This window comes from Camellia sinensis, chromosome 12, assembly GCF_055761805.1.
Source record: "Camellia sinensis isolate YWXY chromosome 12, ASM5576180v1, whole genome shotgun sequence".
In the NCBI taxonomy this organism is placed as follows: domain Eukaryota; kingdom Viridiplantae; phylum Streptophyta; class Magnoliopsida; order Ericales; family Theaceae; genus Camellia; species Camellia sinensis.
The window spans coordinates 27,257,012-27,282,749 of NC_138972.1; the positions used below are offsets into that span (position 1 = coordinate 27,257,012).

General features: G+C 40.3%; 1 protein-coding gene and 1 pseudogene across 2 annotated transcripts in view; both read left to right on the top strand.

The window, feature by feature from the left end:
• The window catches only part of LOC114278966 (rRNA biogenesis protein RRP5), a 151,094-nt gene that overhangs the window by 82,973 nt on the left and 42,383 nt on the right, over positions 1 to 25,738 (top strand). The window lies entirely within an intron of this gene.
• LOC145804418 (protein kinase and PP2C-like domain-containing protein) lies at positions 10,562 to 23,808 on the top strand (annotated as a pseudogene). The gene is made up of 10 exons (XR_014346096.1): positions 10,562 to 10,730; positions 14,208 to 14,275; positions 14,413 to 14,635; positions 15,097 to 15,155; positions 16,223 to 16,760; positions 17,137 to 17,206; positions 17,315 to 17,534; positions 17,696 to 17,800; positions 20,781 to 20,876; positions 23,405 to 23,808. The product of XR_014346096.1 is annotated as a protein kinase and PP2C-like domain-containing protein (transcript).

Below are 25,738 nucleotides of genomic sequence, written 5' to 3' on the forward strand. Positions count from 1 at the left end.
GATTTTGTCTCCCCGATGGCCTACTTCCAAGCTTAAGTGTTAGAAAAGTGTGTTCTCCGACCTAGTTTTCAAATCGGCAGTCCCCGTGCCTCTTCGTTATGTTTTTACGGCTCAAATTGGTCCCTCCTGAGATGTTCGGGGTGTTTCCCGTGCTTTCTCGTGATTGTTACACGATTCCGGTCCGCTAAGGCCTGTTTTCGAGTTTCAGTGTGAAAAAAGTACCTTTTCCGGCCTAGTTTTCAAACCGGAAGTCCCGCGCTAGCTTCCACAACTTACATTGGTTTCCCCCGAGGTGTTGGAGGTGTTCCGCGGGCCTTCTCGGGACTGTTACAGGATTTTTTTGGGCCCCCGATGGCCTATTTTCAAACTTAAGTGTTTAGGAAGTGCATTTTTTGACTTAGTTTCCAAACCGGGAGTCCCATGCGAGTTCCGTAAGTTTCCACAACTCACGTTGGCCCCTCCCTAGGTGTTTTGAGGTGTTCCCCGGACCTTCTCTTGGCTGTCACCCGATTTTGGCCCCCCCCCCGATGGACTATTTTCAAGCTTAGGTGCGAGAAAAGTGCCGTTTCGGACTTAGTTTCCAAACCGGGAGTCCCGTGCTAGTTCGGTAAGTTTTCACAACTTACATCGGTCCCTCCCGGGGTGGTTGACGTGTTCCCTGGGCCTTCTCGTGACTGTTACACGATTTTGGCCCCCCGACGGCTTATTTTCGAGCTTAAGTGTGAAAAAAGTGCATTTTTTGATTTAGTTCTCAAGCCGAGAGTCCAGTGCTAGTTCCGTCAGTCTCCGCAACTTACCTCTTGGACCCTCCTGAGGTGTTTGTGGCATTTCCCGGTCCTTCTCGCGACTGTGACACGGTTTCGGCCCCTCCCCCCGGTGTCCTATTTCCAAGCCTAAGCGTGGAAAAAGTGTCACTTTCCAACTTAGTTTTCAAACCGGGAGTCCCCGTGTTAGTTCCGTAAGCTTTCACACCTCGCGTCTGTCACTCCCGAGGTGTTTGAGGTGTTCCCGTCCCTTTGTTGCGACTGTTACGTGATTTTGTCCCCCCGATGGCCTACTTCCAAGCTTAAGTGTTAGAAAAGTGTGTTCTCCGACCTAGTTTTCAAATCGGCAGTCCCGTGTGAGTTTCGTTGGTTTCCATAACTCACGTTTGTCCCTCCCTAGGTGTTTTGAGGTGTTCCCCGGACCTTCTCTTGGTTGTCACCCGATTTTGGCCCCCCCCGATGCACTATTTTCAAGCTTAGGTGCGAGAAAAGTGCCGTTTCGGACTTAGTTTCCCAACCGGGAGTCCCGAGAAAAGCGCCGTTTCGGACTTAGTTTCCTAACCGGGAGTCCCGTGCTAGTTCCGTAAGTTTTCACAACTTACATCGGTCCCTCCCGGGGTGTTTGACGTGTTCCCTGGGCCTTCTCGTGACTGTTACACGATTTTGGCCCCCGACGGCTTATTTTCGAGCTTAAGTGTGAAAAAAGTGCATTTTTTGATTTAGTTCTCAAGCCGAGAGTCCCGTGCTAGTTCCATAAGTCTTCGAAACTTACCTCTTGGACCCTCCCGAGGTGTTTTGGGCATTTCTCGGTCCTTCTCGCGACTGTGGCACGTTTTTGGCCTCCCCCCCCCGGTGTCCTATTTCCAAGCCTAAGCGTGCAAAAAGTGTCTCTTTCCAGCTTAGTTTTCAAAACGGGAGTCCCCGTGCTAGTTCCGAAGCGTTCACAACTCGCGTCTGTCACTCCCGAGGTGTTTGGGGTGTTCTCGGCCCTTGTTGCGACTGTCACATGATTTTGGCCCCCCGATGGCCTACTTCCAAGCTTAAGTGTTAGAAAAATGTGTTTTCCGACCTAGTTTTCAAATCGGCAGTCCCCGTGCCTCTTCGTTATGTTTTTACGGCTCAAATTGGTCCCTCCTGAGATGTTCGGGGTGTTTCCCGTGCTTTCTCGTGATTGTTACACGATTCCGGTCCGCTAAGGCCTGTTTTCAAGCTTCAGTGTGAAAAAAGTACCTTTTCCGGCCTAGTTTTCAAACCGGAAGTCCCGCGCTGGTTTCCACAACTTACATTGGTTTCTCCCGAGGTGTTGGAGGTGTTCCGCGGGCCTTCTCGGGACTGTTACAGGATTTTTTTGGGCCCCCGATGGCCTATTTTCAAACTTAAGTGTTTAGGAAGTGCATTTTTTGACTTAGTTTCCAAACCGGGAGTCCCATGCGAGTTCCGTAAGTTTCCACAACTCACGTTGGCCCCTCCCTAGGTGTTTTGAGGTGTTCCCCGGACCTTCTCTTAGCTGTCACCCGATTTTGGCCCCCCCCCCGATGGACTATTTTCAAGCTTAGGTGCGGGAAAAGTGCCGTTTCGGACTTAGTTTCCAAACCGGGAGTCCCGTGCTAGTTCGGTAAGTTTTCACAACTTACATCGGTCCCTCCCGGGGTGGTTGACGTGTTCCCTGGGCCTTCTCGTGACTGTTACACGATTTTGGCCCCCCGACGGCTTATTTTCGAGCCTAAGTGTGAAAAAAGTGCATTTTTTGATTTAGTTCTCAAGCCGAGAGTCCAGTGCTAGTTCCGTCAGTCTCCGCAACTTACCTCTTGGACCCTCCTGAGGTGTTTGTGGCATTTCCCGGTCCTTCTCGCGACTGTGACACGGTTTCGGCCCCTCCCCCCGGTGTCTTATTTCCAAGCCTAAGCGTGGAAAAAGTGTCACTTTCCAACTTAGTTTTCAAACCGGGAGTCCCCGTGTTAGTTCCGTAAGCTTTCACACCTCGCGTCTGTCACTCCCGAGGTGTTTGAGGTGTTCCCGTCCCTTTGTTGCGACTGTTACGTGATTTTGTCCCCCCGATGGCCTACTTCCAAGCTTAAGTGTTAGAAAAGTGTGTTCTCCGACCTAGTTTTCAAATCGGCAGTCCCGTGTGAGTTTCGTTGGTTTCCATAACTCACGTTTGTCCCTCCCTAGGTGTTTTGAGGTGTTCCCCGGACCTTCTCTTGGTTGTCACCCGATTTTGGCCCCCCCCGATGCACTATTTTCAAGCTTAGATGCGAGAAAAGTGCCGTTTCGGACTTAGTTTCCCAACCGGGAGTCCCGAGAAAAGCGCCGTTTCGGACTTAGTTTCCTAACCGGGAGTCCCGTGCTAGTTCCGTAAGTTTTCACAACTTACATCGGTCCCTCCCAGGGTGTTTGACGTGTTCCCTGGGCCTTCTCGTGACTGTTACACGATTTTGGCCCCCGTCGGCTTATTTTCGAGCTTAAGCGTGAAAAAAGTGCATTTTTTGATTTAGTTCTCAAGCCGAGAATCCCGTGCTAGTTCCATAAGTCTTCGAAACTTACCTCTTGGACCCTCCCGAGGTGTTTTGGGCATTTCTCGGTCCTTCTCGCGACTGTGGCACGTTTTTGGCCTCCCCCCCCCCGGTGTCCTATTTCCATGCCTAAGCGTGCAAAAAGTGTCTCTTTCCAGCTTAGTTTTCAAAACGGGAGTCCCCGTGCTAGTTCCGAAGCGTTCACAACTCGCGTCTGTCACTCCCGAGGTGTTTGGGGTGTTCTCGGCCCTTGTTGCGACTGTCACATGATTTTGGCCCCCCGATGGCCTACTTCCAAGCTTAAGTGTTTGAAAAATGTGTTTTCCAACCTAGTTTTCAAATCGGCAGTCCCCGTGCCTCTTCGTTATGTTTTTACGGCTCAAATTGGTCCCTCGTGAGATGTTCGGGGTGTTTCCCGTGCTTTCTCGTGATTGTTACACGATTCCGGTCCGCTAAGGCCTGTTTTCAAGCTTCAGTGTGAAAAAAGTACCTTTTCCGGCCTAGTTTTCAAACCGGAAGTCCCTCGCTAGTTTCCACAACTTACATTGGTTTCTCCCGAGGTGTTGGAGGTGTTCCGCGGGCCTTCTCGGGACTGTTACAGGATTTTTTTGGGCCCCCGATGGCCTATTTTCAAACTTAAGTGTTTAGGAAGTGCATTTTTTGACTTAGTTTCCAAACCGGGAGTCCCATGCGAGTTCCGTAAGTTTCCACAACTCACGTTGGCCCCTCCCTAGGTGTTTTGAGGTGTTCCCCGGACCTTCTCTTGGCTGTCACCCGATTTTGGCCCCCCCACCCCGATGGACTATTTTCAAGCTTAGGTGCGAGAAAAGTGCCGTTTCGGACTTAGTTTCCAAACCGGGAGTCCCGTGCTAGTTCCGTAAGTTTTCACAACTTACATCGGTCCCTCCCGGGGTGGTTGACGTGTTCCCTGGGCCTTCTCGTGACTGTTACACGATTTTGGCCCCCCGACGGCTTATTTTCGAGCTTAAGTGTGAAAAAAGTGCATTTTTTGATTTAGTTCTCAAGCCGAGAGTCCAGTGCTAGTTCCGTCAGTCTCCGCAACTTACCTCTTGGACCCTCCTGAGGTGTTTGTGGCATTTCCCGGTCCTTCTCGCGACTGTGACACGGTTTCGGCCCCTCCCCCCGGTGTCCTATTTCCAAGCCTAAGCGTGGAAAAAGTGTCACTTTCCAACTTAGTTTTCAAACCGGGAGTCCCCGTGTTAGTTCCGTAAGCTTTCACACCTCGCGTCTGTCACTCCCGAGGTGTTTGAGGTGTTCCCGTCCCTTTGTTGCGACTGTTACGTGATTTTGTCCCCCCGATGGCCTACTTCCAAGCTTAAGTGTTAGAAAAGTGTGTTCTCCGACCTAGTTTTCAAATCGGCAGTCCCGTGTGAGTTTCGTTGGTTTCCATAACTCACGTTTGTCCCTCCCTAGGTGTTTTGAGGTGTTCCCCGGACCTTCTCTTGGTTGTCACCCGATTTTGGCCCCCCCGATGCACTATTTTCAAGCTTAGGTGCGAGGAAAGTGCCGTTTCGGACTTAGTTTCCCAACCGGGAGTCCCGAGAAAAGTGCCGTTTCGGACTTAGTTTCCTAACCGGGAGTCCCGAGAAAAGTCCCGCGCTAGTTTCCACAACTTACATTGGTTTCTCCCGAGGTGTTACTGGTGTTCCACGGGCCTTCTCGGGACTGTTACAGGATTTTTTTGGCCCCCGATGGCCTATTTTTAAACTTACGTGTTTAGGAAGTGCATTTTTTGACTTAGTTTCCAAACCAGGAGTCCCATGCGAGTTCTGTAAGTTTCCACAGCTCACGTTGGTCCTTCCCAAGGTGTTTTGAGGTGTTCCCCGGACCTTCTCTTGGCTGTCACCCGATTTTGGCCCCCCCGATGCACTATTTTCAAGCTTAGGTGCGAGAAAAGTGCCGTTTCGGACTTAGTTTCCAAATCGGGAGTCCCCGTGCTAGTTCCGTAAGTTTTCACAACTTACATCGGTCCCTCCCGGGGTGTTTGACGTGTTCCCCGGGCGTTCTCGTTACTGTTACACGATTTTGGCCTCCGACGGCTTATTTTCGAGCTTAAGTGTGAAAAAAGTGCATTTTTTTATTTTGTTCTCAAGCTTAGAGTGCCGTGCTAGTTCCATAAGTCTCCGCAACTTACCTCTTGGACCCTCCCGAGGTGTTTGGGGCATTTTCCGGTCCTTCTCGCGACTGTGACACGTTTTTGGCCCCTTCCCCCGGTGTCCTATTTCCAAGCCTAAGCGTGGAAAAAGTGTCTCTTTCCAACTTAGTTTTCAAACCGGGAGTCCCCGTGTTAGTTCCGTAAGCTTTCACAACTCGCGTCTGTCACTCCCGAGGTGTTTGAGGTGTTCCCGTCCCTTGTTGCGACTTTTACATGATTTTGTCCCCCCGATGGCCTACTTCCAAGCTTAAGTGCTAGAAAAGTGTGTTTTCCAATATAGTTTTCAAATCGGGAGTCCTCGTGCCTGTTCGTTAAGTTTTCACGGCTCAAATTGGTCCCTCCTGAGATGTTCGGGGTGTTCCCTGGGCTTTCTCGTGATTGTTACACGATTCCGGCCTGCCGAGGCCTGTTTTCAAGCTTCACTGTGAAAAAAGTACCTTTTCCGACCTAGTTTTCAAACCGGAAGTCCCGCTCTAGTTTCCACAACTTACATTGGTTTCTCCCAAGGTGTTTGAGGTGATCCACGGGCTTTCTCGGGACTGTTGCAGAATTTTTTTGGGCCCCGATTGCCTATTGTCAAACTTAAGTGTTTAGGAAGTGCATTTTTTGACTTAGTTTCTAAACTGGGAGTCCCATGCAAGTTCCGTAAGTTTCCACAGCTCACGTTGGTCCGTCCCTAGGTGTTTTTAGGTGTTCCTCGGACCTTCTCTTGGCTGTCGCCCGATTTTGGCCCCCCCGATTGACTATTTTCAAACTTAGGTGCAAGAAAATTGCCGTTTCGGACATAGTTTCCAAACCGGGAGTCCCGTGCTAATTCCGTAAGTTTTTACAACTTACATCGGTTCCTCTCGGGGTGTTTGACGTGTTCCCCGGGCCTTTTCGTGACTGTTACACGATTTTGGCCCCCGACGGCTTATTTTCGAGCTTAAGTGTGAAAAAAGTGCATTTTTTGATTTAGTTCTCAAGCCTAGTGTCCCGTGCTAGTTCCGGAAGTCTCCGCAACTTACCTCTTGGACCCTCTCGAGGTGTTTGGGTCATTTCCCGGTCCTTCTCGCGACTGTGACACGGTTTTGGCCCCCCCCGGTGTCCTATTTCCAACCCTAAGCGTGGAAAAAGTGTCTCTTTCCAACTTAGTTTTCAAACCGAGAGTCTCCGTGCTTGTTCCGTCAGCTTTCACAACTCGCGTCTGTCACTCCCGAGGTGTTTGAGGTGCTCCCGGCCCTTGTGGCGACTGTTACATGATTTTAGGCCCCCGTTGGCCTACTTCCAAGCTTAAGTGTTAGAAAAGTGTGTTTTCCGACCTTGTTTTCAAATCGGGAGTCCCCGTGCCTGTTTGTTTTCACAGCTCAAATTGGTCCCTCCTGAGATGTTCGGGGTGTTCCCCGGTCCTTCTCGTGATTGTTACACGATTCCGGCCCGCCGAGGCCTGTTTTCAAGCTTCAGTGTGAAAAAAGTACCTTTTCCGACCTAGTTTTCAAACCGGAAGTCCCGCGCTAGTTTCCACAACTTACGTTGGTTTCTCCCGATGTGTTGGAGGTGATCCACGGGCCTTCTCGGGACTGTTGTAGGATTTTTTTGGACCCCGATTGCCTATTTTCAAACTTAAGTGTTTAGGAAGTGCATTTTTTGACTTAGTTTCCAAACCGTGAGTCCCATGCGAGTTCCGTAAGTTTTCACTGCTCACGTTGGTCCCTCCCTAGGTGTTTTGAGGTGTTCCCCGGACCTTCTCTTGGCTGTCACCCGATTTTGGCCCCCCTGATGGACTATTTTCTAGCTTAGATGCGAGAAAAGTGCCATTTCGGACTTAGTTTCCAAACCGGGAGTCCCGTGCTAGTTCCGTAAGTTTTCACAACTTACATCGGTCCCTCCCGGGGTGTTTGACGTGTTCCCCAGGCCTTCTCGTGACTGTTACACGATTTTGGCCCCCGACGGCTTATTTTCGAGTTTAAGTGTGAAAAAAGTGCATTTTTTGATTTAGTTCTCAAGCCGAAAGTCCCGTGCTAATTTCGTAAGTCTCCGCAACTTACCTCTTGGACCCTCCTGAAGTGTTTGGGGCATTTCCCGGTCCTTTTCGCGACTGTGACACGGTTTTGGCCCACCCTCGGTGTCCTATTTCCTAACCTAAGCGTGGAAAAATTCTCTCTTTCCCACTTAGTTTTCAAACCGGGAGTCCCCGTGCTAATTTCGCAAGCTTTCACAACTTGCGTCTCACTCCTGAGGTGTTTGAGGTGTTCCCGGCCCTTGTTGCGACTGTTACATGATTTTGGCCCCCCGATGGCCTACTTCCAAGTTTAAGTGTTAGAAAAGTGTGTTTTTCGACCTAGTTTTCAAATCGGGAGTCCCCGTGTCTGTTCGTTATGTTTTCACAGCTCAAATTGGTCCCTCCTGAGATGTTCGAGGTGTTCCCAGGGCCTTCTCGTGATTGTTACACGATTCCGGTCCGCCAAGGCCTGTTTTCAAGCTTCAGTGTGAAAAAAGTACCTTTTCCGACCTAGTTTTCAAACCGAAAGTCCCGCGCTAGTTTCCACAACTTACATTGGTTTCTCCCGAGGTGTTGGAGGTGTTCCACGGGCCTTCTCGGGACATTTACAGGATTTTTTTGGCCCCCGATGGCCTATTTTCAAACTGAAGTGTTTAGGAAGTGCATTTTTTGACTTAGTTTCCAAACCGGGAGTCCCATGCGAGTTCCGTAAGTTTCCACAACTCACGTTGGTCCCTCCCTAGGTGTTTTGAGGTGTTCCCCAGACCTTCTCTTGGCTGTCACCCGATTTTGGCCCCCCCAATGGGCTATTTTCAAGCTTAGGTGTGAGAAAAGTGCCGTTTCGGACTTAGTTTTCAAACCGGGAGTCACGTGCTAGTTCCGTAAGTTTTCACAACTTACATCGGTCCCTCCCGGGGTGTTTGACGTGTTCCCCCGGGCCTTCTCGTGACTGTTGCACGATTTTGACCCCCGACGACTTATTTTCGAGCTTCAGTGTGAAAAAAGTACATTTTTTGATTTAGTTCTCAAGCCGAGAGTCCCGTGCTAGTTCCGTAAGTCTCCGCAACTTACCTCTTGGACCCTCCCGAGGTGTTTGGGGCATTTCCCAGTCCTTCTCGCGACTGTGACACGGTTTTGGGCTCCCTCGGTGTCCTATTTCCAAGCCTAAGCGTGGAAAAAGTATCTCTTTCCAACTTAGTTTTCAAACCGGGGGTCCCCGTGCTAGCTCCGTAAGCTCTCACAACTCGCGTCTGTCATTGCCGCGGTGTTTAAGGTGTTCCCGGCCCTTGTTGCGACTGTTACATGATTTTGGGCCCCCGATGGCCTACTTCCAAGCTTAAGTGTTAGAAAAGTGTGTTTTCCGACCTAGTTTTCAAATCGGTAGTCCCGATGGCCTACGTTTGAAGGAGTGTAAACTTAATCAACAGAATTATACGAGACAGATTATTTCGTGCTCGTACAATTTTAATAAAATAAAATAAAAATTCAACTTTTTAACCGACCTACCAAAATAATCTATCTTCATCCTCTCCATCCCAGCCAAACCCGAAGCTTCGTTTTTGCACCCTCTTCTACATATACATAAACATATAAATATATACATGGGTGAGAGGCGAGAGAGAGAGAGAGAGATATGGGGGTGGAGATTGTGGAGTCAAACACATGCATTCGGGGTTGCTGCCGGAGCGACTCAATTCCTCTGCATCTCCCACCTTCTTCCTCCTCTCTCTTAAACCCAATTGCTCGAGGTATCAATCAATATATATATGTGTGTATTTGTTTTTTTGTTTCTCAATTGCAATTCAAAGAGAAAGCTTAATTTGTGGCCCTTAATTTGTACCCCTCTTTGGCTTTGCTCTCACATTGGCTTTGTTGTTGTGAATGTGAAACTGAATTGGTGTGTATTCATTCTGTTTCGGGAGCAGAAAGTGTGGTTTATGAAGCTGTTTTGGATGGAAACAAGGTTGCTATGAAAAAACCCATTTTGTCTACCTCTGATCACATTGATAAATTCCACAAGGAATTGCAAATACGATGGTCATTTCTACTCTCTCTCTCTCTCTCTCTCTCTCCATATATACAGTAGCTCATTTTGTCCTATTTAGCACACAAATATTCTCCACCTTTTCTCATTTTCTATCTCTGCCTTACGTGAATTCCAAATTAGCAAAACCCCTTTTTGTGTGTATATACATGTGTGTGTGTGTCTCACTATGTAAGTAGCCAACTATAGTGCGATGATCAAGACCTACCCTGAGTTGTTGGAGCCCTAAGAGGACTCTTGAAATTGGAGCCTTTTATATATAATCATTAAAAAAATTGCATGTAAAATAGTAAGTATTTACATTTTATATATATATATATATATATTTAAATTTGCTATTACCCACACAAATTTAGCTTGCAGATATAATTACTAAAATTTAACTTACACAAATTAAGACACGAAGAAAAATCATTGCGAGAGCTCAAAATGATAAGAATATTGTCTTGTTAGTTTTATAATTTGACCAAATTCAGTTTACAAAAAGGTATCAGTTAAATAATACCAAATAAAAATTGAACCAACTACAACAGTGTATCAGTTAAATATTACTTTTCTCACATTTTTTAATGCAAAATTACTAATTAAGCTTGCATAATCTATAAGGACCCTTTAGTTTAGATTGTGAACTTAGATTAGTTGTACTGAATCCTTATTTTTGAGCCTACTAATGCTATAAGAGTTAAAATTAATTAGGGCCCCTAAATTTTGTTAAAATTTGGAGGCCCTTGGTGGTCTTGCCTCAAGGTTGGGGCTGGCCATGATGCATTTGGGGGAGGAGAGGGATATTGGTTCTGGAAAAGGATGTTGAGGTGGTTTTAGGTAGTTTTACCATTTTATCATTCTGTGCAAATCAAAATAGAATCCAAAGATGTTTGAGCACGGGGTAATTCAGGCATACTAAAAATCTGTCAGGGACATCAATTAAGGTGTTTCCTTCTAATAATAGTATAAAATATGCGCTTATATATGAATTTATGTGTGTAGATGTTTATGTATGTGTATTTGGTTTGTTTATTTGAATGTCTACATGTGATATGCAGAATTCTTTTTTGACAATTTGGTTATATGATGTGATGATGAAGCAAGTTAGATCATCTAGGAATCACCACATTGGTTGCAGCACATGCAAAGCCTCCAAATTACATGTTTTTCTTCAAATTCTACGAGTCCCTAAATTTGGCAGAGAAACTACACGTGGAAGAGTGGAATCCAACTTTTGATCAAGTGCTCACCATCTTAGTCCAGTTAGGTATGTCTTTGATGATCTTGGCTTCATTTGAGTTTGTTTTAATTTTGTGAAGTAAACCTTAATTCCTTACTGGTCATTGAAATTCTTTGTATTTTCTTTGTGATATTATGTGCAAAATTCCTCTTATTAAGGGTAAATAAGTAGTGTAGATTAGGCTGAACATGACACTCATAGACTCATAGTGTTTTATTACCTGTTATGATTTGTTTAGGTAATATGAAATACTTGAGATGATTCTTATAGGTGCTTAGTTCACATTGATGACATGTTAGTGATGTGGTGTAGATTTCAGGTTTAGGTTTCTAACTACTGTAAAGTTATATAGTGAATCTTTCCATTGGTGTTTTTCTTGCTTGAAGTCTCTTTTTACTTTGAGTGTTGCTAATGGTACTACTCATGCTCTGTCACAATTATTACAAATGATAAATTTTCGAAATTCTTGGACATTTAGTCTTTTTTGGAAAAATAATAAATAAAGAAATGTAGTAAATCCTTTAAACAGAGCCTTCTATTGAACCTAAATTGTTTTCAAAGCATCTTTTCAATTCTGGACGAAAACAAAAATTTTAGTCCTAGTTTTTGTTTTGATGCAATTGAAGGAGTAAAATTGTAACTTAAATCATAGATTTGTGTCAGGAGCAAAACTCCAACAACCCCTAGCAATAATAATAATAATAATGATAATGATAATATTTATCAAAAAAAATAATAATAACAATTATAAAAATTAAGCCATTAAACAATAAACACCTATGAAGTACGATACTCCAAAAATGGTGTCGTACGAGTACTGGGTACGAGTACTGGGTACTTACCGAGTGCGGGTACGAGTACCGATACAGCAGTACATGTACCGGGTACGCCGAATACATGCCGTGTACGGCAAATACATTTGGGTACGTCATGGGTACACTGTGGATACGGCATGGGTACGACACCAGTACGGCAAAATGAATTTTTTTTTTTTTCCCCTCAGATGCTAGAATTTATTGCATCCTTTATTATTATTCTTTCAATTTTGAAAATATCAAGTAATTTATTTCCAACACTCTTTACCTATGAGTCATGGTTTTGGTCTCTTTTGTATCCTGTTTTAGACAATCAAAAAAGAAAAAAAAATAATTGTATAACTTTTTAGACAAGTTAGTTGTTCTCTTTTTAGTTTTGATATTGAAATTTTGATTTGTATGTTGGATGTTTGGCTATAAATTTTAAAAAAAATTAAAAAAAATTGATGTACCCAGCCGTACTAGTACCCTACTTTTTAAAGAATTTTCCGTATCGGTGTACCCGTATCGTACCCGTACCCGCACCCATGCTTCATAGATAAACACTTAAGGCTGCAAATTACTATTTGACGATTGTCACCGTCTAGAGGGAAAAAAGGTAATAAAAAAATTTTAAAAAGTGAAATGAAAGTCAAAATGTAAATGCTTTGGTATGTAACTTTATTTTGTTGATTAAGGTTGGAGTTTTCTATTTATTCGAGAGGCTTTTATAGGAACAAATGAAATTACAATGGACTTCATTTGATCGAAGGGTTGATATCATGTCTTTAACAAATTAGGAGCAATTGAAATAGGCGCATGCCTCGGATGCGCTTCGTTAATGTCATCTCACCTCAAGGATGGCAATGGATCGGGTTTTGAGTGTGAATTCTTGCTTTTAAACTTAATTAATTTAGTGATACAATTTTATACTTTACTTTACTATAAACCTGACAATTTTGACCTACCTACCGCTATAGTTTACCCTACCCTGGCCCTCAGGTGCACCTTATTACACTTTGTGCCTAGGTGCGTGCCTAAGCACGCTTTTGATAGCATTGGCTTAGATTTTACACACATTCCATAAAACATACGTTGTCAATGATTAAGGATGTGCAATCTACTACCATGTTGTGTTCTTAAGTATTGTTTTTTTCAACATATAGGAATTAGTAGTGTTTTTTGTCAATTTTGAATAGATTATTCCTGATGCATCTAGAGAAGGGAACCCAAACTTAGATTAGGTTATTGACCATTGACCAAAATAAAATAAAGAGATTAACTTATTGGTAAGTTTTAGCATGTTGCACAAGATTTATAAGAATGTCTAAACATATGAGTGATGATAATGAAGTATTTATGTCACGATGGACATAATGCTCTTCAAAAATTTTGATAAATATCCTTGAATTTCTGTAAAACATGGGAATAGCTAACGTGGAATATGATTTCAATTTTTAAAACATTCATGAATAAATAATGCAAATAATATTAATTTTTCTAAATTATTTCCAACATCTCACCAATTTAACCTGCATGGATAGCCTAGTAGTCAAAGGAGTGAGATATAAACTCAGATGTTTTGGGTTCAACTCTTGCTGGCATCTAGACCCTGTCTTGGAGAGGTTCTTCATCATCCAAAAGGAAAAAAACCTCGCCAATTTTAAAATTTGGTATTGCTACTCAGCATCTTAGGTAGACGTCCTAATTAGATACCTCTTTAAGTTTTAGCTGAAAATTCTTGGAATTACTTTATGGATTTAATGGTAACTACTGAACCTCTTCAAATTACTTGTCTCATTAATTTAGAAATTCCAAATTTGTTTTGGTTTCAGCTCTCGCTGCTTCTTCTCTGTTTCTTTCTCTCAACATCTTCTGCTTCCTTTGTCTCTCTCTTCTCTGCATATTCTTCTCTTTTCTGCATCTTCCCTGGTTCTTTCTCCTTCTCTGCATAGCTTAGCTTCGCTTCTTCTTCCTCTTCTTTACTGCTTTCTTCTTCTTCATCTTCCCAGCTGGTTTCTTCTTCCTCTCCCCTGTTGCTTTCTCTTTCTTCTTCTTCACTGATGTTGCTTCTATTCTCTGCTTCTTCTTTGAATCTATTATCTACTTCCCCGCGTCTGCTATTACTCCTGCTACTGCTGATCTGTCTGTTCTCTGTTGTAACTGTTGTTTTCTCTTCTCCGTAACTGTTGTTGGATCTTTCCTCTGTCACTGATGTTGCCTTCTCTCTTTCTTCTCTACTGCTGCTGCTGCTGATGATGATGATGAGGAGGATTTCATCTGTGTCCAATTACTTAATTTGTTTACTCTTTGCTTGGTACCACATATGTGTTTTGATGGAATTCCTGTGAGAAACCAATTTACTTGTTTGGGAGTTTGGGCGGAATGTAGTAAAGTTCTCCGTTTGAGTTATATCACTTGAAATTTTTTCTAACCAAAGTACCAAACTAAGCTAAATCCGAGTACATAGGAAGGAGAAACTTTGGAGCAATTTTTTGAAACGTAAACATCTCTTCAAACTCGAGATGGGTTTTCTCCGACAAGAGGGGTTTGATGTAATGTGGTCCCATAGGAAAAGATTGATTGCTGAGTACTGGCATTGGATAAGCTTATTGCTGTATGTCTATCCCTTTGTTTTGATTCTCTGTTTTTATGAACGTATGATAAGGTTTATACTAAAGTTATAATGATCATGTTTCCTATTTTACAGCTAAAGCTCTGCAACATCTACATAAACTTGGGATTGTACACAGGGATGTAAAACCAGCAAATATTCTTGTAAAGGCCATCTACATAAGCTTATTGTTTTGTTTTGTTTTGTTTCTGATCTTTTTGTGGGTAAGATTTTGTGTTTCCTATTGAAGTGGTTGAATAATATGCTGCTGGTGCCTCTGTTTTTTTTTTTTTTTTGGCAGCTTGATGAAAACCTTCGTCCACATCTGGCAGACTTTGGTTTAGCAGAATATAAGAAAGATCTTAAACGAGTTTCTATGGAGAACTGGAGGTCATTTGGAAAGCCAACTGGTGGTTTCCATAAAAAGAATATGGTCGGCACACTCATTTATATGGCGCCTGAAATATTGAGAAAGGAGATACATAATGAAAAGTCAGATGTATATAGTTGCAGGTGTCCTTCACGTGTTGCATCTTGCATTTTTTGAAATTTGTTGTGCTAGCGTGTCCATGTCATATCTCTATCGTGTCTCGTCCATGTCCATACTTCTTAGAGTGTCTAATAATGGATTAAACACTATTTTCTTGCGCTGACTATTTTCATGTCGTACTTGTCGAAAAGCAAATAGAATGATTGGTCATCTTGATCATTCATGAATGCCTTAATTCACTTTATCTAACAAATTTCGTGGCAATGTAATAACAAGAAGGGTATGCATGTACTTTATATTGTTAGATTCGGGGATAACATTTCAATGCTAGATAGTAGGTATAGACCGAGTCTTTTGCTTTGTTATCTAGGCAGCTTATTTCTCTTACAGTCCTACCTTGTCGTAGAACTTGGGATTTGATAGATCATTATCATTTGCAATGACATGTAGAAGAATTTATTTTATATAATTTCATATAAACATGAAATTTGATAGATCATTATCTTTTGCTTACTGGTGTTGTCCCATATACTGATCTTCATGCAGAAGCGCAGGTTTGACTTTTTCCTTTTACTATAACTCACTGTTTACATGGCTATATGGCTGTTAAATTATCACTCTTGCGAGTGGAGGTGTAGAAATGTGTGTGGGCCAGTAATAGCATAGATGAAGTAAATGTCTGAGGAGTTTGGCACCTCCTTGATGTTGATGTTACGTGCCCCGAAAGTGCTGGTGATGTAAGGGGTGCTAACTCCTATTTATAAGAGGGGGGTCACAAGACCCATAACAAATTTCCTAGATATTTCTGTATTCCATTAGGATATGCCACAACATGTGGCTGTGTATCAATCCCTTGGGATTTGCCTTGATCCCTGAGCATCCACACAAAAGGTCCAATGGTGTGGTATCTCTCTCTCAGTAAGGCTGGCTTAAGTGGCACTCACAGGGGTGTCGTAGTGATCAACACTTTAGTCTCTAGCCACCAAACCACAAAATCTTCCGAGGTGCTATGTTGAATACTTCAGCATATATAAGTCCTGCCTCTTTGACTTGGCTATTGGACGAATGGCACAGTGTTACTATCACAGAGTTGAAGGACATGTAGTTTGACCACCATGGTGATTAAGACAAGTGGAACACTTGAATCCTGCAGTTTAACCACAGCAGTTTCAGGCAAGCGTGGCATGAACTCATTTTCTGGGACTTGGGGTATATTTCCTGCCACTCTGTGTTGAAGGTCATGTAGTTTGACCACCACGCTAAGCTCTCCCATTTTCAGCCACTCTGTGTTGTTCAATCTCATTTAACATCTAGTGGGATTTCTCTTCCTGCTTTCTAGATTACTTCTCATACCATTCCTCATTTTTCTTGTCATTCAGTTTATGAGCACACATATGTTCATGCATATAACTGCTTATCAGGGTTCAGGTTTCCCATATAATTTTCATATTCTAAAAATTGTATTAAAAAAAAAAGGTTTCTGTCGAAGTTACGTTTCTTCTGGACGTCCAATTCTTCACAGATAATATCTTACATCTTAATCTGACTGAATGCCCCCTAATCATTTGACCTATCAACTATGCTTTTTAACATGGTTGTGCATCATGTGATCTGCTTGCAGGCCCACGCTGTGCTGGAAATGAACTGTACTGAACAGCAACTTACAGCAGCCGTGGTGTCTGAAGGATTGCGACCTGCTCTTGCTGGTCACAGCTCGTCTGCACCAACAGGTTTCCCGTCCTTGATACAGAGATGTTGGGATGCAAATCCCCAAAATAGGCCTTCTTTTGATGATATTATTCTGGAACTTGATCCCATCTTGGAATGCAGAAAGAGAGTAGAGGAAGACGAAAAGGAAAAGGCACTTGTTGACCCCTCTATCCCTCTTGGTGATGAGGGCATCCCGAGCCTTCTTGCTTATCAAAAAAGTATTAACTGGTTTACTGAGGGTGAAAAGAGATCTTGTCTCGCAGCTGATTCTGGTGTCAGAATTTGGCCTGATCCTTTTACTGATCCTTCAGCACACCATCCAGTGTTGTCTTGGGGATCCTTCGGTACTTGTGGGAGAAGGGAGACAACGGAGGACACTCACTTTCTTATGCCCCATATGTGCGGTGAGAAGGATATCCATGTGTTTGGAATCTTTGATGGTCATCGAGGTGCGTCATAAATTAAGAGCTACTTATTTTCATCCTATTGGTGTATTTGGTACCAAACTCAAGCAACAGTGGATTTTAATGAGAACTAAAGCTCATGTGGGTGATCACAATATTAATTAATAAACAATTGCTTGGGCATCACTTGAAGTGTTTCTTAATAAAACCAGAATGACATAATGAGCATTACAAAGCCCAACTATTACAAAATGGAATTATTTGGAAATTAGTTTTAAGAAATTAATGTTTAAATTCTTGAAGAATTCCTTTTTTTTTTTCTTTTTTTTTTTATAATTCTTTTTGGTTGTTTCCAAACATAGCCTATGTGTCGTGCATTAGTTGCTCTAGATTACAATAAAAATGGCAAGATCAAATGCAGGTGCAGCAGCTGCTGAGTTTTCTGCTCGAGCTCTACCAGGATTTTTGCAAAGTCTTGGTTCCATAAAAAGGTTTCTTCCATTCTATTATTCTCGCGGGCTCTTTACATTCTATAATCTATATATGAATGTATTTAATAAGAAGTACATATTTTTATTTTGTATTTGATAACAATGCAGTCCGTCCGATGCATTACTAGAAGCATTTGTCAAGACAGATGTTGCATTCAGGAATGAATTGGATTCCCATCGTAAATCTAAGGGAGTTATTCAGAAAGACTGGCATCCTGGTTGCACAGCCATTGTGGCTCTTATAGTCAGAAACAAGCTTTTTGTTGCTAATGCTGGCGATTGCAGGGCAATGCTATGCCGAGCTGGCAGTGCTTATGCTCTAAGTAAGGTGAGATCGGACTTGATTTATCAACTAAATGACTGTGTAGTTGAAACATTCTATTAGAATAAAACATGGACCTTTTTTTAACTTATTTTATTAAAAATTGTCTCCTTTGCTTACCCAAATGGGTTAAATTGTTCTCCAACTAATTCAACTTGACGCTGTAGGATCATGTTGCAAGTTGTCCTGAGGAGAGAGAACGTATTATCAGTGAAGGGGGACAGGTCCAATGGCAAGTTGACACGTGGAGGGTTGGGCCTGCTGCTCTCCAGGTTTTCTTCTTATCCTTTGCTTAACGATATTCTAGAAAAATGTGTAGACTATTGTCTTCTAATATGGTTGTCTATTGTGAGGAAGTATATAATATAAACTTATTTGTTTCGTCAAATTCTTTTTGCACCAAGTGTTAAGACACATGAACCACCACTACAACCCATATCTAGGGATATCTTGAGCATTATGATTATCAAAAATACTTATGATCACTAAAACATGAGCGAAAATATAAAAGGTAAGGAGTTGGTCCTCGAATCCTACTCTAGCTTCTGAGCGTAGCGAGGAGGCTCCTTGTGTCCTGCATTGGCTGGTAGTTGTATGGAGGGTTCATCAGTTGTCACCATGAAGAGGAACATTATGCAAGTTGGGCTCAAAGCATTCGATGTGGTTGTTGACGGGGTTGATCGCAAGAAGATGTGGGTCGCAAAAAAGGGTAGATCTCTGCAAAGATCCCTGATGTTGGGATTTGAAGTTCCTTTGTTGGCTCAAAAGAAGCTTCTTAATTCCTGAAGAGAGGTCTTTCGGGCAGTCTCAACCTCTCGGAGGGCGCATAGGCTTTTGGAGGTCTAGAGACTGGTGAATAGGAGTGGTTGCTCCTTGAGGTTAGGATTTTTGGGGCAAATCAGTGGTAGGTTGTCACACCCCAATTTCAGATTAGAAATCTAAGGCATGATGGTTAAGGGTTTAAGGCTAGTTAAGATTATTAAGTTAAAATAGTGAGATCTTCTATTGTAAGTTCATATTAGATGTAGACTGATTCAAAAGAGTAGGGTGATTGATGTATGTTTTAAAGCCTAATTTAGTGTTCAAGGGTTCAACAACAAAAATGGAAACGAATAGCAAAGCAAATGATTTAAATTTCAATAACAAGACTTGCTTCATATGTGTGTGTGTTTATAATCCTAGTGTATAAAAGTAGCACACACCGAACTCTCTTTCCTCCCTACTTAAATCCCATTACATTACACAAAAGAAATAGTACGGGTACAACTTTCAGGTATATACATTACACTTTACAATCAGCTCACAACAGTACAATAAAAAAATACGGTAAATTACGTTAAACCCCCCTCAACTATTTTTGAGTTGCCCCCTGAATGTTTTAAAGGCAACACTTACCCCCCTTGAAGTATATGAATTGCAAAAGTCATTAACACTGTTAACAGAAATTATTAAGTTACCCTTTTACCCTTCAATTGTATTGCTACCAGACTACCATTATCTTCTTCAACCACTACCTAATTTCTTCCAAACCTCAATTCAATCCCAAACCCTTAATTCCACAGTGTCTCCACAATTCCGATTAACAAACACAACAAATTCATTTGACAAAGGGAGTAAAGTCAGCCACTGTGAATCACCACAACAATCCCATATTTTTGCAGGACCTAATGATCAACAAAGGGAGTGAAGTTTGGGGGTGGCAATGGATATAGGGGTGTTGTTTAAGGGCTTGGGGTTTTGAACTCATTGAAGAGAGAGAGAGAGAGAGAGAGATGAGGGGTTGGCAGTGGCTACAACAGCTTATGGCAATGGCAATGGCAATGGCAATGGCGGCAACGGTGGTTGAAGACAATGGCCCACCTCTCTTCATCTCACTCGCCACATGCAACTCCTCTTCCAGCCTACACCAACTCCTTTTTTTTTCTTTCTTTAACCAATGGCATCTCCTTCATTGTTCCTCCCTCCTCCCATCTCTGCACCACCACCTTATTTCCCCCACCACTCACCACCTCCCCTTTCGATTCCCACCAAGCCGAAACCCCTTGCCCACAGCCTCCCTCCCACTGATCAAACACCCCAATACACATTGAAACCCCTCAACACTAAAAGCCCTATATTAATTCAACATATGTCCACTAAAATCCCCCCACCTAATCAACGTATCGCCATCAAAACCCTCAATTCTTTTGCTGTGAAACTTTTTTATCAAATCATAATGGCTTGGCTAATAAGGGCTCTCTAGTTGGTATTAGCCATGAGAGTTTCTAGTTATGGCTTGGCATTTCTGGCCATGTAGAGTTGCTGGTTGTGTATATATATACAATGTATGTATATATAATAAGGCTTTTTTAGTCATAAATTTTTAATTACAGTATGATACATTTATGCCAAATGACTACCGGTGTGATGACAGAAGAGGTTTAGAGTTACAAAACAAAACTATAAGCGGGTTGAGTGTTGAATTTTAAACATTGATTTTTAACTTGACAATGGGTCATAGTTGAGAGGGGTTTACTGTAATTTACCCTAAAAATATATATGTTGTTAGAATAGGAAAATAATGAATTGTATTCTTATTTATTCCTTTTTTAGTTGCTTGAATTATGCCTGTAATTGATCAGAATTATCAATATAAAAGGGAATGAAGTCTAACTCATTCCCTAACTCTTTCTTTTCTCTAAACCTACATATGTGTATATATATGTATGTATGTATGTATATATATTAATATAATTTACCCTAAAACATTGATTTTTGTTCTTTGTGTGGTGTAGCTAAAATTAAATACAACAATGGGTTGAGTTAGGAAGATTCATAATTCTCAACCAAACTTGCTAGCATGTCCACCAACAAAGCACACCTACAGTAGGCAAACATTTTTTCTTTAATTTGTTAAAGTTATATATTCCTTTATTTTTATTTTTCCTTCATGTCTTGTGAGGGCCTGAACCTTGCACCTTATCTTTTTGGGTATTAAGAGATAGCACTGAGCTAATAGCTGATATTTTATTTATTTTATTTTTTAAATTCTAAATAATGAATTAGAAACAAAAGGTTGGTTTCTATTTAATGAGATTTCTGTAAACTAGATTTAAAAAATAAAGAAACAAGAAGAGGATGGGTAAACAGGAACACATGGTCCCTGCCCAGCCCCACTCTTTGCTCGTGCTTCCAGTATTCAACATGATGTGAAAGCAATAATCAATAATTTGTGGTTGAATTTGAAGTTTATTAATCACATATTTTTTACAGGTTACGCGGTCTATTGGTGATGATGATCTGAAGCCTGCTATGATTGCAGAACCTGAGATAACTGAGACCATACTGTTTGTAGAAGATGAATACTTGGTAAGGTCCTTTGATCTAATAATCTTCTGTTATCTGGGGTTTATTATTTGTGTGCTACGAGAAACTAATAAATGGATTTGTGGCTTCTAAATAGACTTTTATGTACAGTTTCCAGGGAAATCAGAAATTTTAAATAACTGCAGTTGCATCTGCTTTAATCACTTTAAAAGCATTTGTTCTATATGCCATTACCAAACACAATTTTCTGTAGTGCCTGGATGATCATAGCACAATTCATGTTCTTGCAATTTGAAATTTGTAGGCCCCCAATTTAGGAGGTCCCGTACTTGGAAATGTTATTAGCAAGACAATTGAATAATCCTGAGATATATTATTGAAGTTTGAAATCTGTAGCCTTACAGAACAAGATTTTCTCCAAGTGTTTCCCACAAACACTCCATTAATCCCAATAGTTTAAAAACCCTTTTACGAATGATGTGGGAAAGAAGTAACACAAGGTTTTAGAACAATAAACTTTTAAGGAGTTGAATTTAAACAACAAAGCTCAAAAGCAAAAGAATATGGAAGTTGAAGCTCAAAACTTGAAAGATCTTGATGGGTATTACATTTGATCCTTCATCCCATGTTTGTAGACATGTAAAAATCTTGTTTTATAGCCCTTCGTCTCATTTTGGTCATTCCAGTGCAGTAAATACGTCTCTAGCAGTTGAAACGAAGTAGCTGTTGCATATTTTAGAATTTAAATTTCGCGACGAAGGAGTCAACTTATTTTGAATCTAGGTGAAATCTGAAGCTCTCAGAACTTTTCTTAAGGGATTCGATTTATTTTGTCAAGGAGTCGACTAATCCTTTTATCTGCACGACAACTGGAGTTCAGGGTCGAATCATTTATTTGAGGTCGACTCAAGACCTTCAATGTTTTTAAGATTTTCACGTGTTAAGCATCTCAAACTCATCCAAAACCCTTTCTAACTCCAAAATAATTTAGATAATGAACATTTAATCACAAAACAAATATCAAAGACTTATTTTGGAGCTTTTTAATCTCAATCATTACAGCAGGAAAAATGTAAAACTTTTAAAACACTTGTACTCCTTTTGCAATGAATTATTCATCAAATACTAATGACAAAATCATGTTACATTCTCATATTTCATTAAGCTATCCAATAGCTAACACCAAAGGATATTGACAATTCAAAGTACAAGTTTATCATTTGCTAGCCACTCACTAATTTTGTATTGTGAAATATCAAACATATATCACTGTAAAACACAACCAACAAAAGCATCATAGACAATATCAAAACTAAACCATAGGTCTAATTTCTCTTTCATTTGAAGCATTTTGAGGCTTCTTGAATTCAATCCTTATTCTTTTGTTATGTTTACAGTTAAAATAGAATACAAGTATCTTGGCAGACTAACCCCAAGGGGTTGGCCTAGTGGTCAAGACCTGGGCCTGGGGTGTGCTCCCTTCAAAATCTTCTAAGTGCAAACAATTTCTGGGACTTTGCCCCGACCCCCCACTAGTGGATGGTGGGATTGGTCTTCCGGAGTAGTCGGTCTAGTGGGCCAGATGCTGAGTTATCAAAAAAAAAATTATCTTGGCAGACTTGTAATTATTCTAATTTGTATTATGCTTTTCGTTTGTTAGTGCATAACACAGGTAGGCACTCAGATCAAACTTATTCAAAAGAGATCGTATACCACAATTTGAACGATTATGGTTTATGCCTTTGTTTTTCGGTTCTAAAAATAAAAAAATTCTAGCAACCTTGCCCTATCTCTTCCCTCCCCATTCACACCTCATGGTTTCAAAGCATTGAAATAAGACAATACAGGGAGGGTGTGGAGTAATCCTAGAATGAGAGAGTGTTCTGACAATTGAACTTCCATAGAACTACATGTAAAGTGAGACAGTCCATACCTAATATTAGGAAGATAACCTCTCTAGTATATTTGGGACTAGTTAAGTTTGAGATAACATTATAGTGTTAAAGATATTAGAATATATGAAGATCCATAACTGAAGGGATTTGATTGTATCTCCCACTTTATATATATGGTGTACCATGTAATCAAGAGGATTAAGTAGTGTGAATAAAAGATGTAGCCCATAGGGCTTTGTATGTGTGGACGTAGGCCAAGATTGACTGAACCACATTAACTTTTTGTGTTCTTTCTTCTCTCTTTTCTATTTTTATTATCTCTTCATATTCAACCTTCTTGTCATATTACCAATATCAACTATTAACACCTACCTTCACATGCTTCTCATATTTCTGAACTTGGAGTTATATTCTTTTAGTTTAGTGATCTCTAAAAAATGATCTTTTGAAAAAAATTACAGTGGCTGAAAAGGGGGGTAGGAAGTAAAACCCTAGATAATTTTGCGACCTTTATGCTTTTCCCAATAATTCTTATTTAATTCAAATGCTTATGATGTATGTTTCATTTGTAATCAGACCATTTTCAAAATTTTGCTTTATTTATGATGGATGGTTGTGACTTGTTAGCATATCACATTTTTATAGAGAGAGTAACAATATGTGTTCGACTGTCAGGTTATGGCTAGCGATGGCTCTGGGATGTTATGAGCAACGCAGAGATTGTTTGCATAATAAAGGACACAGTGAAAGAGCCTAGGATGTGCTCAAAGAGATTGGCAACCGAGGCTGCTGAACGTGGAAGCAAAGATAATATAACTGTTATTGTCGTTTTCTTGCATCCTGTATCTACTGCAGAGAGGATTTACTAGGTTTGATGGTATTCTTATACAAATTGTTTTGTATCTATGAAATTAATTTTAGTGAGACATGGAAATGAACCAGAGGTGGTAGGAAAAGGTTTACCTCCTCGTCTTGTGGAAATTGTATGTGTACATTTATTTTTAGTGGGAAACTACACAAAGCATATGCTTGTATTATTGGATTTCAATGTGCATATATGGAATAATATTGTTAATAGATGTTTAATGTGTTCACAGTGCGCGCGCGCACACACACACTCTCTCTCTCTCCCCCAAAAAGGCATGAACACTTCATTAAAATTAAACTGTACTACATGATTAAGGCATGAATTTTTGATATGATAATACGATTCAAATCTACATGAATATATGTATATGGCACGACTCATTAGTACGAATATTAAATAGGTTGGATTACTGTCGAATTTGTATAGAACAAAGCTGACACGAATAATCGGTATAATGAAAAATTAGTTGCATATTTAATATTATTTCTATTAAAGGGTGTTATGACATTTTTTAATCTCTTATATAACTCCATCTAACTAAGAAAAAAGCATGTAAAATAGGATTTTAAAGCTAATAAAGGTTTTGTTTTTGTTTTCAATTGAAAATTTATTTGTCTACTGTTTGAGTTAATTTAGTAAAAATATATATATATAATAATAAGATATTGTTTTTGTAAATTAAGAAAATCAAATTGAATTGAAATCAAATATTCTTATGAATAATTTCATTCAATATAGATTAGTTTCATAAAAATTAAATTGTGAAGAATTTTTTTTTTTTTTTTTTTCTGTACGCTTGATATTTTTAGCTTATGGTAAAATATTTTTACATGACACGTTAATACTATACAAATCGAATACAAATCAGAAATGACATGACACAATAACACGAAATAATACATGAGTTAGGTTATTATTAAGATAATTTTGACACATTCAAAATGTCACGACACGAACACGACGCCGAAAGCATGCGAAGAAAGTAAGAAAACCTATATAATTATATTAGTAAAGCGTAAAGATATTTCCTCTTCTTATTATCTCTCAGGTTCATCCCTCTTTTGATTTATTAACTAGAGTTTCAGGCTTGTTGATATTATTATGGCTGTGAAAGGCCTCAAATGAGAGATTTTTCTTGCTTCACTCCCAGCATTGAAAATAGGCAGCCTTGTGTCAATATGAGCTCGTCCGAAGATCGTGATTTAGCTGTTGCGAACTCCTCAGCTTTCCGCTAGACCCACCCTCTAGCTATAAAAATTAATGTCTGCCATTTATTTGGTTCATAACCATCACTACTACATCATAATCTAGGATCACAAAATTTCTAAACCAAGACAACTACTATACACAATTCTAAAAACAAAAAAACAAAAAATAACAACCACTACTATTCGTGATAATCAAACACAACTATAAATCATTAACCAAACATTCCTAATGTTATCTTGGTTAATAAATTTGGTTGGAGATTTAGCAAATGAAAGGGAAAAAGTATGTAAAATGCGAATAAAATATAGTTACATTTTATTTACATTTCACAGAACTTTCCTTTTTCTTTTCAAATCCTTACTAAAATTTATCAACCGAATACAACCTAAATATTTGGGGAAAATCAAAACAATACACTTTTGGGATATTCTAAATAAGTGCACTTTTTGACTTTTTATAAAATATGAGCTGGATATGAGTTGAGTTTAAAATGATGTGATAGAGAGGTGATATGACTTCTAAATAAGTGCATTTTTTGACTTTTTATAAAATATGAGTTGGGTATGGGTTGGGTTTGAAGTGATGTGATAGAGAGATGATATGACTTAAATAAGATGATATGACTTAAATAGGATAGTGACTTTTTGACTTTTTAATTTTTTTAGAGGATGACAAACAAGAACGACAATATTTTTCTTTACTCTAACCAGGGGCACGACTATAAATTTTCTTGTAATTTTATTGTGCATAGCTTTAAACTATAAACGACCGAAATGATATTTACAATGCTTTGTGATCGGGGAGAAGTTTGGTATTAAAATAGTTAAAAACTTATTAAAAAATCAAAAAGCTTAAAAGTCATATAAAAAATAAAAACTCATTTTTTATTTTTTTGCATATTTTCTATAAAAAAATAAAATAAAAATTAGAGT